Here is a 14115-nt window from a genome sequence, read left to right as displayed (position 1 = left end):
AGAGAGAGAGAGAGAGAGAGAGAGAGAGAGAGAGAGAGAGAGAGAGAGAAGGGAGAGATTGAGAAACTGAGCAATAAAGAACTTAATAGCATAATTAGTGGGGGAATTAGGACTTGTGACTATTGATGATCTGTAAACAGGAGTAGGAAACCAAGAAAGCAGCTTAGTAGATAGCGGTATTTTAAGATGTTTTGAAAGAGGAATATATGATGGGGTTGTTAAGAAGTGGGGCTGTGGGGTTGTGGAGCTAGATTGGGTCAAGGAGCAGTGAGTCACAAAAAATTGAGGTATAAAACTAGGAATTTTGTACACCTCGAATCAGTCATATAGAAAGAATGAAAGTTAAGAAATGGAAAGTTCCAGGGCACCACAGATACCCATGAGTCAGCAAGATAAAGCCCTGGATTTGGTTCAAGACCTGCCTCAGACATTTATTTGCCATGTGATCCTAAGCAAGCTGTTTAGACTCTATCTGTCTCAGTTGCCTCAACTGTAAAATGGAGATGATAATGGCACATAACTCATTGGATTTTTATGAGGATTAAATAAGATAATATTTGTAAATCACTTAGCACAATGCCTGGCACAGGGTAGGTGCTTATTAAATGCCTATTACCTTTTGTTTTAGAAGGCTTAGACTCTGGCAGTTTATTGAGCAAAGTTGATTGTCCAAGGAAATTTATTGTCTTAAACCTACTCAATGATGAGATAATCGACTGCCTTAAAGTGGATAATATTCTTTCTGGTACATTGAAACTCTACTCATGCTTTAGGCTCAATTTAAAATGTCACTTCTTTTATGAAGCCTTATCTGAATCACCCCTCCCTTTTGGAAATAATCTTTCCTTGATCTGACTTTATGTAATATTTTATACTTTTATTCTGTATTAGAATTATTACATATTTATCAAATAGTAGTAGATTTTGTGTGTGTGTGTGTGTTGTGTGTGTGTGTGTGTGTGAGAGAGAGAGAGAGAGAGAGAGAGAGAGAGAGAGAGAGAGAGAGAGAGAGAAGGGAGAGATTGAGAAACTGAGCAATAAAGAACTTAATAGCATAATTAGTGGGGGAATTAGGACTTGTGACTATTGATGATCTGTAAACAGGAGTAGGAAACCAAGAAAGCAGCTTAGTAGATAGCGGTATTTTAAGGTGTTTTGAAAGAGGAGTATATGATGGGGTTGTTAAGAAGTGGGGCTGTGGGGTTGTGGAGCTAGATTGGGTCAAGGAGCAGTGAGTCACAAAAAATTGAGGTATAAAACTAGGAATTTTGTACACCCCGAATCAGTCATATAGAAAGAATGAAAGTTAAGAAATGGAAAGTTCCAGGGCACCACAGATACCCATGAGTCAGCAAGATAAAGCCCTGGATTTGGTTCAAGACCTGCCTCAGACATTTATTTGCCATGTGATCCTAAGCAAGCTGTTTAGACTCTATCTGTCTCAGTTGCCTCAACTGTAAAATGGAGATGATAATGGCACATAACTCATTGGATTTTTATGAGGATTAAATAAGATAATATTTGTAAATCACTTAGCACAATGCCTGGCACAGGGTAGGTGCTTATTAAATGCCTATTACCTTTTGTTTTAGAAGGCTTAGACTCTGGCAGTTTATTGAGCAAAGTTGATTGTCCAAGGAAATTTATTGTCTTAAACCTACTCAATGATGAGATAATCGACTGCCTTAAAGTGGATAATATTCTTTCTGGTACATTGAAACTCTACTCATGCTTTAGGCTCAATTTAAAATGTCACTTCTTTTATGAAGCCTTATCTGAATCACCCCTCCCTTTTGGAAATAATCTTTCCTTGATCTGACTTTATGTAATATTTTATACTTTTATTCTGTATTAGAATTATTACATATTTATCAAATAGTAGTAGATTTTGTGTGTGTGTGTGTGTGTGTGTGTGTGTGTGTGTGTGTTTTATCTCAACATTATAAATTTCACAAGGGTTGAACTCATGTAGCTATGCTAGTACTTGACATGATCTTTGTACATTGTAGACACAGTGATTGTTGAACAAATAAATGACTGAAATAGCAGTAAAGCAGAGTTGCAAGAATGAAAAACCATTTCTTAAATGCTTACTATGTTCAAAGCTCTGTGCTAAGAGCTAGACACAAAAGTAGAAAAGCAAGATAGTTCCTTTTCTCAAGCAACAAACTTTCTAAACGGGGAAGACAACACATAGAAAAGAAGCCTGTGAGGTATGGAAGCAAAGCAGCTGGTGATGCATCTTCTTTGATGTTATTTCTACTGATAAAACCACATCTATTTGTGATGTTGAACTATTTGACAGTGCCAAAAATTTTGGTGGCAAGAATTTATTTTTTCTTATTGTCAGTAGCTGTGTTGAGGCAACTAGAGTTGGTGAATTTTAGAAATAGTAGCAGTTCTATAAAGATTGATTCCCTGGTTAATGGCTGAGAACAGAGGTCTGGAGGGGCTGTTTTTCCTTGGCCTCTTGGGTTTAGAATCTAGGACTGTCTCCATCAGGACATGAGGGGAATGGTTAGGTAGTATTAATGGGTTGACTTGGCTGGCCCCTGTCTCTTCTTCGGGGTTCTTTGTTTCTTTGGCTGGTCTGACTTTCTTGCCCTCTATATTAATGATATTTGGTCATGATAAGTGTTAGATCCATTCCTCCATAGGTTTTTCTTCTTTGCAGAGGTCCAGCAGGTAGAGGCAGGAATGGTGAAAGCATTGTGATTTCCATGGCTGTTAGGCTCAGAATCCTGGCTTATAACTAAGAATTGTCAGATTTGTTTCAGTCCAACTCAACAAAGAATCTGCAAATCATTGCTTTGGCAACTACCTATTATAGCTAATCTAGCTATGGACAATTCAAAACACATAGAAGTCATGCTTTTTGACATCAAGATAGTTAATATCCTTGACAAGTTATTGTGGAGTTATTATTGGCTATCTCTTCATATTTACACTTCGCCAGCATTTCTCAAGTACTTTTTATGTCCCAGGCACTATGTTAAGTGCTTTATAAATACTATCTACTTTGATTCTTGAAACAACCCTGAAAGGTGGGTGTTATGTAAAAGTACATACTTTTAATATGTGAATGTTGTAGTGACATTGTAGGTTGAAGAGCTGGGACATGATAAATGAAGTATGGAGGGAAGTTGCTGCAGAGGTGTTTATATGGCACAATTTAAGTGTCATCTCAAAGCCCCACCTACCTAAAAATATGCTCTCCATATTTATGTATCATAACTTCTCTAACTTGTGACCCCTTTTTGCCCAAGAAATTTTTATGTGGTCCTGGCTATAAAGTTATATTAAAATATCTATACAAACATTTACTGATAATTGTGATCCTTGCATTCAATTATAAGACCCCCAATATGGGATCACAATGGACAGATTAAGAAGTTTTGTGTTATAGCACTTTCTTCTCTCACTTATCCTTCAAAAATACAATTAGGGGTTAAGAGTGAGAATCAGCTCCAAAAAAAGGAAAGAAGCTAAAAAGAAGCTAAATTCTATATATGTTTCTTGAAAAACAAGATAATTGTCTAAAGATCTCTGAAAACCATTTGTTAACTGTCGCTCAGAAAGCCACCCTCAAGGGGAAGGTATATTCTATTGGATTAGCATTTCAGGGAAGACTTGAACTTTGGATGGGACCAGACCAGACCAGAAATCTGAAAGACAGCCAAAATAATATCACAATATTTAGACTAAAAAATAAGTCCATGAAGATGGAATATAGTTTTAACTAAAAGAGTTGGGTCTTACTTGTATATAGCATATATTCATGGCTGTTTAATCACAATCATCTCTTATTTTGATTGTTCTGTGTTTTGATTGGAACTTGTCAAGGACTTTAACCTCCTTGACATCAAAAATCATTATTTCTATGTGTTTTGCATTGTCCATAGTGCCTAACCTAGCTACAATGAGTAGTTGCCAAAGCAATGGCTTGCAAATTCCTTGTTGAATTCTTCAATAAAATTGTGAAACTTGATTGAATAACAATGGACTGCCACAAATTTTATAATTCTTAGTTATAGGTCAGGATACTGAGCCCAATCTGTTTTACCACTTCTGTGGCTACTCATATTAACGAGATTCATCTGGAAAAGGTCATAGTGGCCATTGAGTCCAATACTCATGTTTAGATATGAGGAAAATGAGGTCCATAGAGGTTAAGGTCATGCAGGAAGTTTTAAATGTCAGAGGTGAGATTTGAACATAAGACCCCTTAATCTAGAACCCCTTGGCTCTGTTCCCCTTTGCCTTCCTCCACCAGTCTAGATTACAATCTGTTCATGGTTTTTTGCTCCCCTGCATGATTTGTGTCTATCAATAAATCTTCAGTGGAAGATCTACCTAATAGGCAAGATGAGTTTTTCTGAGTCTTATACTTTCTTTTAGGTTATCACATAGCTGTTTATTTAGGATATCCATTGTTAATTCAAATTATGTGACTAGCCAACGTTTTCCCATAACATTAAATCTTGTTCCATTGTTTTCAGTCCTATCCAATTCTACATGACACTATTTGGGGTTTTCTTGGGAAAGATCTTGGACTGGTTTGTCTTTTCCTTCTCCAGCTCATTTTACAGATGAGGAAACTGAGGTAAATTGGGTGAAGTGACTTGCCTGAGGACACATAGCTAGAAGTGTCTGAGGTTGGATTTGAACTTGGAAGATGAGTCTTCTTGACTCCAGGCCCAGTGCTCTATCTACTGTGCCACCAAGCTATTTTTTTGTAGGGAGGGGAAAAAAAAGAAATTGACATGATAATTTTATTATATATTTAAAAGGAATAGCAGATTGTGTGCAATGGTTTTGCAGTTTCATGTGCAATCATTTTTTCTTAAATTACACTGTTATGGAAATGTTTTTCTTATTTCATAAATTAGAAAAAATTAAATAAATAATTACAGGTTGTAAAACTCTTTTCTGTGTTTTATTTTGTTCTCACTTCACAATATCCTCGTCCTTGTGTCACAGATTGGGACACTGAGGCCGAGAAGTTAAAAGTTCTCATAAATAAAGTTAAAGTTCTCATAAATGTCTGAGGGAGGATTTGGACTCAGGTCTTCTTGGATCCATGTTCAGCACTTTATACTATATGCTACTTAACTGTTCAATGGTAATAAAGTGCCAATAATTCACTGGCCACCCCAAATTGAATATCAAAGAAGTATTTGCTACTATTCAATCCTTTTGGGCTCAATGGAAGCAGAGGATGAGTGATACCTGAGAAATAATCATTCTTTCCAAAATGCCATATGGTGACCAGGATAGTTTAGTGGGGTATATAGTAACTGTCAGTAACAGCATGGGCAGAAGAGATACTGGTGAAAAACCTCCAAATATACCTGATAGTACCATTAGATAGTGGTATAGCCAAGGGCTCAATTTGATATGACTGAAATAACAGGATTTATTTATTTATTTATTTATTTATTTTTAACAGGATTTATTTAAGCAAAGTAAAAGTTTTAGGGATAAAGGAGAGCTACCAGTAGTGATAGGACAGGCAAAGGAGCTGCAGCTCAGGCAGAAAACTTCAGTAGAGTGAGGGAATGAATCAGTCAGGTATTTATTCAACCCTCTCTATGAGTCCTGCTCTATACTAAATACTGGGAGGGAGGCAAAGAAGGACCTTCCAGTTTATTAGAAGGGGGTAGGGAGAGGAAGGAGGAAGGATAAGAAGCATGGGTGAAAAGTGACAATACGTGAGCAAGAATATTTATAGCAATTCTTTTTATAATGTCAAGAAATTGGAAATTGCATGTCTATCAGTTGGGAAATAGCTAAATAAGTTGTGATATATTGATATAAAGGCATATTATTGTTTTATAAGAAATGATGACCAGGCTGATTTCAGAAAAACCTGGAAAGACTTACATGAACTGATGCTGAGTGAAGTAAGCAGAACTAGGCGAACACTATACACAGTAGCAAGAAGATTATGTGATTATCAACTCTAATAGGTTTAGCTCTTCTCAGCAATGTGGTGATTCAAGACCATTCCAATAGATTTGGGATGAAAAATGTCACCCACACCCAGAGGGAGAACTATGGAAACCAAAACTTTCACCTTTGTTTGTTTGCTTTTTCTTTTTTGTGTGTTTTTTTCTGTTCTGATTTTTCTTGCATGTCATGACAAGAATGAAAATATGTTTAAAAGGATTGTACATGTATAAACTGTATCAGATTGCTTACAGTCTTGGGTAGGGAGGAGGTAAGGGAGGGGGATAGAAATAAAATTTGGAAGTCTAAGTCTTATAGAAATGAATGCTAAAAACTATTTTTTTGAAAAATAAAATACTTTTGAGAAAAAACCAATACAAAAGAAAGACAAACAAAAAGAAAGGAAGACTTTTTCATATTCACCGTTCTAGTTTACAAATAAAAAAAAAAAAACAAGACCCATTGAATCAAGCAATAAATATTTGTTGAAAATCTACTATGTAACAGGCAATATGCTAAGCACTGGGGATATAAAGAAAGGTAAAAGAGAGTTTCTGGCCTTAAGGAGTTCAGTCTAATGGGGGAGTGAACATGCAAACAACAATTTACAAACATGCTCTATACAGAATAAGTTGGAACTAACCACTAGATTATAAGGTACTAGAATTAAGTGGAGTAGGGAAAGGCTTCCTGTAGAAAATGGGATTTTTAGCTGGTGAAATTCCTTAGTGTGAGGGTCACTTAAAGTTAGAATATATGTATAGTATATGATTTATATTTATATATATATAAATATATATAAATTCAGTATATTAAATTGTATTATTATATAAATTGTATAAATTATATGTTTATATTATAATTTATAATTCTATAAATTATAGTTTATGATTTATATATATATATATAGTATATGATAGTGTATGATTAAGCCCCAAATATAGTTGGGATAACAGATTCAGGAGGAGACTGGCTATTTTATTACAAATTGACTGGTGGGAAAAATCTGCAACATTTCCCTCCCCAAGCACAAATGTAAGGATAACAGCATGGTCTGTTAGAAATATACCTACATTTTATCATTTTGGGATTCAGCTTACACTTCTAGCTTATTTCACATTATTCATTATCATGAGCTCTACATTTTAGACAAGTTGTACTATTACTGTTTCCTCAACTTTTTACTCTTTTGCCACACTGCCTTTGCAAAGGTTGTCTCCCTGTGCCTGGAATGTACTTACTACTTCTATATCTTCATATCCTTAGTTCCTTTCAGGACTCAGGTCTTCATCTCCTATAGAAATATTCCCCAATTCCTTTTCAATATCACTCCTCAAATTATTAGCATATATGTAGTTATGTGTTTAAATGTTAGCTTCCTGAGAAAGATATGTGGCACAATAGATAAGACTAGGTTTAGAGTCAGGAATACCAGAGTTCAAATTCAATCTTAGGTGCTTATTAGCTGTGTGACCCTGGACAAGTCAATTAACTCTCTGTGCCTCAGTTTCCTCATTTGTCAAATAATCTGGAAAAGGAACAAACAACCCCACTATCTTTGCTAAGAAAACCTCATTTCAATATCTTTGTCAAGAAAACCTCAAATGGTGCCTTGGAGAGTTAGATGTGACTGTCTCAGAAAGATCTGAGTTCAAAACCAACCTCAGATACTTAGTAGTTATGGGATTTTGGGCAAATCCCTTAATCTATGTTTGTCTTAATCCACTGGAGAAGGAAATGACAAGTCACTCCAGTAATTTTGCCAAGAAAACACTATGGATGATATTTGTGTGCAATTGAATGATAATAATCATCACAATCGCCACTGCTACTACCACAACAATAACAACAAGGTGTCCTTAGGCCAGAGGCTCTTTATTATTTTCTTTAAATCTTCAGTACTTAGCATAGGACTCAGAAAATAGTAAACACTTAGTAAATGCTTATTATTTCTATTAAAACAGATTTCTGTGAATATATGATAAATAGGACCTAGCTACTGCCCTTCAAACATTAGCTCTAAAGCTAGAGGAAGGTCAAGTAGTCAGCAACTAATTCATTTCTTTTATCCTGTTTATTCTTCTGTAAAATGGAGATAAGCATAACAGCTACTTACTTGGGTTGTTGTAGGAATAAAATGAAATACAATGTGTAAAATGCTTTTCAAACCTTAAGCTGCTGTGTGAATATTAGTTATTTTTATTAGAATTAATTTTTATTAGCTTCCTGGTGGCATTTGTGGAGTCTAGGAGACCTGGGCTTTATAGTGTTGTTAGTGGTTAAGATCCTTGGCTAATCTTGCAATGAAGTTCGGTTTGCTTTATTTTACCCCTGAGGTTTTGCTGGAGTGTGGGGGCTGGCATACCCCTTGGCTTCTTCAATCCTATTTGTGCCCAATCCCCAGAATCTTTATGTAACTCCTTGGAAAGGTTGACTAGATGATCTCTGAGATACTTGGGGTGCTTTTGTGATTCCTTGCAAGATTCACGTGGTTACTTCTAGCCCCAGAAGCTCCCTAGTGTTTCTCAAAGGTCATCCAGTTGTGCCTGGAGCCTATTTTCTAGTGCCTGAGTCAATCCTATGTGCAGGGCACTGAGCCTGACACATGAGAGACTCCTCCATGATAGCAGTGCATGGTGGGAGTTTTCATTCTGACCTCTTTAGAACAAACAGGTCCTTGGTTGGTTTGATTGTGCTTTGTTCCTTGAAATTTTGCCAAGTTGGCCATGGAATAGATTGTCAGCTCCAGAGTAAGTTTCATTTACCAACATATTGAAGTAATTAGAAATAAGGGACCTTTTTTTGCTCTTTGAACAAAAAAAAAAAAAAAAAAGAGAAAAAGACAATGAGGTAACTTTACTCAGAGCTGAGCCACCAGAGGATATCTTTACAACCCTTAAGAACATATGTAGTGGTTTAGTTATTGTCATGTGAAAACTGAAATAGTAACATTTGTCTTTTTATAGTGACCTCATAGGTCAGAATTGTCACAAACTGAGTGCTTGGTATCTGAAAGGCATAATTTTTCTGCCTTTAGTTGCCTTTAGATGTGAAATTTTGGTTTTCCTTCCTTTTTCCTGCTAGAGAATTTGTAAAACCATACATTAAGGAAAGATTTTTTTAGACAGTGTTTTCTAAAGACAATTACAGTACTTTAAACATATTTAGGTTTTCTTTGGACAGTCCAGTAGGGAAAGTGTGGTTTAAAAGCACTTAGTTAACTACTTGTGGTCCCTGAGGGGGAAGAGGAGTGGAAAGTTAAGCAGAATAGTCCTTACTATACAAATTTCTCTCTCTCTTTCTCCTCTCCTTCCCCCCCCCTCCTTTTTAAGGTTAAATGTTTCTAAAGGAAATCCTGATTATTTATATAGTGTTTATACAATATTCAGTCTCATTGCCCAGACAATTGTAGACCCTTTTTACTAATGATCTTTGAAGAAAGACTTGTCTTTTTCTTTCCTGTGTGCACTTAAATGATTTTTCTATCAAAGGACTGTGATTTGGTTGACTGATCAGAAATTATGAATTCTAAACAGGTCTCAACAATGGTAATTTTCACCAAGTGTCTTTAAACCTCACAGCCCTTACATACAGTCCAACATCATTTATTGCTATTATCTCATAATTACCACTATTATTTTAGCATTTAAGTTGTGGCTACCAGATGTCTGAAATTCAGGAGAGAGTCCATGATTTCATCCTTTTCTCACTAACTGACGCTTTTCAACAGAAATGTCTGGTTTTGCAGAATAGCTCCGTCTATCTGTCTATTACAGCCATTTGGGTAGAATCACAAAACACTCTCTCTTCACTTTATGTCTTTATGGGGATATATGGGCATTTTGGAGGTGGAAGGGGAGTTTTACTTATTGAATATTTGTCCTTTCCTCCCACCTGTATTTCTTACCCTACAGTTTCTGCCCCCCTTTTAACCTCCAGTTGACAATTTGAGGTATGTTTCACTTAGAACGATTTAGGGAGGACGTGGATAAAGTGAAAAGTATCCAGAACAGGGCAGCCAGTACTTTGAAGAACCTTGGGCTTATGCCATATGAAAACTGGTTAAAGAGATTGAGGATGTTTTGCCTGGAGTAGACAATTTTTGTAGCCTGGAGAAGAACATGCTAGTTTTCTTCACATTTTTGAAGGGAATTAGACTTGCTCTGTTTGGCCCCAGATGATAAAACCAGGTTGGCCCTAGATGATAAAACCAAGTTATAAAGAGGAAAATTTAGGCTTGATATGAGAGAGAATTTTTCAAAAGTTAGAGTGATCCCAAAATGAAATAGTAGGTTTCCCCTCACTTGAGGTTCATAGGATAATGATTTAGAACTGGAAGATACTTTAGTAGTCATTGAGTCCAAAGATGAAACTGAGACAAAAAGAAGTTAAATAATTTGTCTAGGAACTTACAGCAAGTATGTGTCTGACACAGTATTTGAAACCTAAGATTCCTAGTCGAATGTCCCATCTACTAAAACATCTTTAAGTTAAGGTTGAAATAACCACTTGAGTATCCTTTTACATGTATTGGTTGGATTAATGCTTCTTTAGATCTTTTTGGGGAAAAGTTTTTTTTATTGATATATTATTTTTGTATAACCTACATTTCTCAATGTACTTCACTCTCACCCCCATCAGAGAACAATCTCTTTTAACAAAGAATAAAAAAGTGAAAAAAACCAAACCATTCATTAAACCTAACATATTGAAAAAGCTTGAGAGCACTTGTAGCATTCTATATCCATATTTCACTCCTCTCCTCCCCATCCTCATCCCTGTCTCCTCCCTCACGTTAGCAGAAACTAAGAAGAGAGATACTTTCTCCCATCTCTCCTCTGGGGCCAAGCTTGGTAATTATAATTTATAGCGTTTAGTTTCAGTTATTTTATTTTTTTCCATTCTATTCACAGCATCATGGTCATTTTATATGTTTTCCTATTGGTTCAATGCACCTTAGTAATGTCAAGCTGAAATAGAAAAGTTGCTACTAAACTATAAGTAGAAATCATGATGGGCTGGCTGCATTTGACTTGGAAAACTATACATATTTGTAGTTTTTAAAATTTTAATAATACCTGAGGATCTACACATTTGCTACCTCTGACTTATTTCACTTCTCATTAATTTGTATAAATCATCTTATGATTCTTCATATTTATCTTCTTTATGATTTCTTTAAGCACAGTAATAAAATTTTATTTCATTCATGTAGCTTTACAAGCTATTCTTCAATCATTGAGTATCAATTTTGTTTCTAATTATTTGCTAATACGAAAATACAAAATAAAAATATTTGTGTTTATGTAGGACCTTTTCTCCAACTTTTGATCTAGAAAAATGTACCTAGCAGTGGGGTCTTAAACATAAGAGTATGGGCATTTTGGTCACTTTCTTAACATAATTCCAAATTGTTTTACAGATAGCTTCACCCATAGATTTTTTGGTTTTGTTTTATTTTTGTATCTGTCTTTCCATAGCTCTTCCAATGCTTTTTTTTTGTTGACTGTTACCATGTTATGTCATCTTTGTTAATTTTTTGAGTGTGAGATGAAACCAAAGAATTGTTTTGATTTACATCTCTTATTATTAATTATTTAAAGCATTCTTTTCCATGATTGTTAAATGTTTGCAACTTTCCTTTTAAGAATTGTTTATTCATATCCTTTGACCACTTGTGGGAAATAGTTTTCACTTTTAAGTATTTCTGTGTTGATTGCCCATATTTTCTGGATATCATAGCCTAATATGAGAGAAATTTAACACAAAGATTTCTCTCCCCCTTCCTTCCCTAGATGACTGGAGTCCATATTAATTTTGAGCTTCTGTGATTTTATGAGTAATACTTTTGAATACTGTGAGAAAAAATTGTATAAAATTACTTTATTAAAGCTTATATAGCTGAAGTAGTCAGAGCCTCTTAAAGTCAACACCATAATTTTATGTAAAAAATGACTAGGATACTGCTGAGTTTATTGGAGATTGGGTATGTGTTTGTTAGGGGATGTCAGTAGCTGGTAGTTCCTAAAGTATGTTAGGTATTTTTAAAAAGAGTGAGGTGATTTCTGTTTTTGGTTAAATTGCATCATTCATTACAGTTTTCAGGGACTGGTCAAGTGACTTCTCTTAGATCACTGTTATATTTAACATTTTAGCCTGATGACAAAATCAGTTTAGACAAAATATGTGCTAGAATTTTTTTCATCTCAGTTTTTCACATGCCATTTTGCAAAAGTCATCAGCATGGGTGAGATCATCTCATCACTGGTGAATATGAGGTATTTTACTTGACTTACTATATCTTTGACCTAGCTTTGTTATTAATGCTCTCCCATTAGCAGAATGATTTAGTTTGATAGTGTTCACTGTCCTTTCAACAGCATGAGTGCAAGGGATGTTCCTTATTATACAATATAGGACAGTAAGTAGAGTAGTGTGAATGTGGCTTTGTCCTAGGGTACCATGCAGTTCTTGAATAGCATAGAAAAAATTTAACACCAAGATAGAAAGATTTTCAGTGGGTCTGGAAACTGATTTTGTTGGTGCAGGCATTCTGGTGAAAAAAAATCACCTCCTGATGCAGATCAGCACCTGTTTTGAATTTGTCCCCAACTGAATTAAGAGTACGTTTTATGTAGCTTATACTGCTCACATATTTGATATATATAGAGAGCTTTGTTTGAACATATTAGGGACTAACAAGTTTGACTAATTATGTGAACCTGGGCAAGTCCCTTAACCCTTTTCTGCCTCAGTTTCCTCAACTGAAAAATGGGGAAAATATTACTTAACTCCCAGGGTGGTTGTGAGGATCAAATGAGATAACATAAAGTACCCAAAACAATTCTTGGCACATAATAGGTGCTTATGAATAAGAAAGCATCTATGAAGCACCTTTAGGCTATGTGCCAGGCACTGTGGAGACTCTGGGGATATAAAACAATATTTAGACCAAGAGCTTGCATTTTAATAAGGAGAGACAACAAAAATAGTGGAATATCACCAGGAAAGGGAATTTTGGGTTGGGAAATTATAGTTTTATGAGTGTAATTGCAGGGCAATTGATTGTCATGTCCTTCCCAAAAGCAATATAAGCATTGATTTGATGATTATTCATACTGCAAGAGGTAAAAAAAAAAAAAAAGTGGGATTGGGAGTGCCAATATCCAGGTGGCAGCAGAATCCGCAGCAAGACATTTGGACAAGTCCAAGCTTGGGAATGGATTGATTTAAACCTCCTTAGATGAATTTGCATTTCCTCAGTAATTGAAACTACTCCATTCTAGGTTATAGTGAATCTAAGTGAATCAGTTCCCTAAAGGAGATAGAGAAGATATAATCTTTGGAGTTTAGGAGTGAAGGGTGCTTTTCCAAATGGGGAGAAGAGAATGAATAACAGGGTGACTAGCCTTGAGTCAGAAACACCTGAGTTCAAATCCAGCCTCAGACACTTACTAGTGAGGTGATCCTTAGGCAAGTCATTTCACCCTATTTGCCTGAGTTTCCTTATCTGTAAAATGAACTGAAGAAGAAAATGGCAAATCACTCTAGTATTTTTGCCAAGAAAACCCCAGATTTGGATATTATTGAAAACAACTGAACAACAACAGCAACAAAAACAACAGGGCTAATGGGAAGATGGCCAAGAAGGCCTGTCTGATTAATGAATGGGATGTGAAGTTTGGTCTGGGGCCAACTAAATATAGTAGTAGGCTAGGTGACTTTTCATTTATTAATCAAGTTTAGCCTTAGGACTTAATTCCAAAACTGAGTGAGTGAAAAACTGTATTTTCCCAACTCTATTTTGACTGGTATATTGCACATGTTCTCAGTTTCCAGAAAACTTTATGTGACACAAAGAAACAATAATTTTAATGTTCATTTCTTAGTGTGGAAGAATTAAATCCTAAAGTGGATGTCTCTAAATTTGAAGAAGAAAATCAACTTTATTTCTCCTGTTTCCTTGTTGTTTTAAGTAAATTTGTGTTATTTGGCTAATATAGAATAGTATGTGATATGCATATGTAATAATAGTTAGCATTTATAACATATATAATATTTAAGGTCTTTTACAGATATTATCTCATTTGATCTTTACGACAACTTTGGGAGGCAGGTTCTTTATTATTCCTATTTTGTAGATGAGGAAACTGAGGCAAACAAAAA

Source organism: Antechinus flavipes, chromosome 2 (assembly GCF_016432865.1).
Source record: "Antechinus flavipes isolate AdamAnt ecotype Samford, QLD, Australia chromosome 2, AdamAnt_v2, whole genome shotgun sequence".
NCBI classification, from domain to species: domain Eukaryota; kingdom Metazoa; phylum Chordata; class Mammalia; order Dasyuromorphia; family Dasyuridae; genus Antechinus; species Antechinus flavipes.
This window is presented reverse-complemented; position numbering follows the sequence as displayed.